The sequence below is a fragment of the Argentina silus genome (genome assembly GCF_951799395.1).
Source record: "Argentina silus genome assembly, chromosome: 12".
Taxonomy (NCBI): domain Eukaryota; kingdom Metazoa; phylum Chordata; class Actinopteri; order Argentiniformes; family Argentinidae; genus Argentina; species Argentina silus.
The window spans coordinates 494,685-497,184 of NC_139666.1; positions in this window are offsets into that span (position 1 = coordinate 494,685).

The following is a 2,500-nucleotide window of genomic DNA, read 5'->3' on the forward strand; positions in this document are numbered from 1 at the left end:
TACAGAGTAACTACAGAGTAACTACAGAGTAACTACAGTAACTACAGAGTAACTACAGAGAAACTACAGAGTAACTACAGAGTAACTACCAGCACAAAGTCTACATGAGAGTAGAGGAGCTGGAATGAGAAAATGTGGAATAAAACTAAATGAATTCTTTGAGAATGTCTGTGTCCCTCTGTTTACTTGACACGGACACACAGACAGACGGACGACCCTTCCTGTCCCCCTGGGTGTGGCCTGACTCTGGCCTGAAGGAAATGTGAAGGTCAGAAAAATGTCATAGCACTACTTTCCTCTCTTCCTGGTCCACACACACACACACACACACAACACACACACACACACGCACGCACGCACGCACGCACGCACGCACGCACGCACACACGCACACACACACACACACACACGCATGCACGCACACACACACACACACACACACACATGCACGCACGCACACACACACAACATGGCGTCTGCGGTCAACCAGGGAATACCTAATTTCTCAAAAACATAAAAACATAGTGTGTAACAAACACCATCTGCTGCTGGTGGTCTGTCAGAACGAGATGAAGTCAAGTCCCAGGCAGGAGGAACAGAGAGCCGTCCTCACTGGAGAGCCTCCAATGGAAGTGTGATTCAGTGCAGGACTGAATCACACTCAGATCATCTTTTAGAGAATAATGTCTCAGTTCAGATCTTGTTACAGTACATACAACACATTATATGTCCTCAATATCCATAATACACTCATAACTTTACAAGATTAGGTTCATATGTGCTGTAGTATAAACGCTGTACATCCCCCCCCCCCCCCGTGCTTAAACAGCACACACACACTTGGTTAAATCAGCCGGCTGCATATGTAAGTACGGGGGTGATGGATGGTGTCTGGTTCGGAATATGGATTCTGTTGATTTATGAGGCTCTTAGTCTAAGTAATGAATTTACTGTGTCTATCTTTCCAGTCGTCAGGTTATGATTTCATAGCTCCTCGTTATGAATGAGTGCTGGAGTAATGATGACAATCAATAGCAGCTCTGAGACACGGCTGAAGGGGAGGTGATCAATGACACACGGAGCCTCGGCTCTTTGACAATACCTTGGTGCTCAGGAAACAGACGTCTGCAGAGCGGTGTATCTGGGGGAACGAGGTGGTTTTATACTGCAGGTCACAGCCTGCAGGGCCTGCAGGGACCCAGCCTCGCTACACAGATGGTTATTGATTTCTTGGGAGCTACTAAAACAAAATATATATCTATATATACAAGAAAAAAAAAAAAGAATGCTGTTGTAAGTCATTTTCAGGAAAAACTGAAAACGTTAGACAGTGAATCTGTGAATGTAGATATCAAGTGAAATTCAAAACTCAACTTTGATTGGTAATGCTTAACCAATGCTGAGGCCATACTCTGTCAAGCAGCTGTGGTATCACTACAGCTTTACTACAGTATCACTGCGGTGAAGCCAGACACCGACAGAGGATACTCAGAGGTTGGTGTCTCTGAAGCTTGTGACTCAGATATGGTCCACGTCTGTCCCAGGAGGTCTCCTCCGTCCCAGGAGGTCTCCTCCGTCCTCTACAGACTTCTGATGACTCACCAGGTGACCAGGCGGCCTCATTGTTACTGTGGAATGTGTTTAAAGAGGAATTACCTTCTGCCCTCCCAGGGAGTCGATTACACCTAATGAACATTGGCAGCCGTGGTTTAGACTGTTAATAACCCTTCTTCTCCCTGCTTCGCCCCACACACACACTCACACACACACACACTCACACACACACACTCACACACACACACTCACACACACACACTCACACACACTCACACACACACACTCACACACACTCACACACACACACTCGCTCACTCTCAGTAATATGGTTGTGACCTTGACTTCCCAGCGATGCCCGACATGGAGAGCAGTCAGAGAAGGAAAGTCTTGTTCTGTCAAAGAGGAAATGGGAAAATAATAAATTATAAATAAATAGCAGGAAGTGGTACTCTGTCTCTCAGGAAGTGGTACTCTGTCAGTGAAATATGTTGCTGTCTCGAACCCTTTGACACAACAACACGACAGAGACACTGAAGGCCTCCCCTGCCCTCTCCCCGATCCCATGCCTCCCTTTAGAACAGCTTTTGATGGATAACATATTTCTGGTGAAAAGTCCTCAGTGCCTTCCACACCATCACCTGAGCCCAGGCAGAGAAGCTGGGAAAGAGATGCAGTTGTAGTCCTGGCTAGAGATTTACTGCCAGTACCACAGTAAATCAATCTGAAATGCCTCCATGGGCCGCGCTCCCACCCCTGCTGAGACTCTGAAAGCTACTTCCTGTCAGGAGCACGGTGAAATATGTCCATCCAAATATTACCATTGGCAGAAATAACGGCCGAAAGGGGAGAAAAACCAACGCACTCGATTTTCTATGAAAATGACGGCCGGATGGAAAAGATGCCGTGTTGATCCGGACGCCTCTGAGAGATCTGATGAGGACTT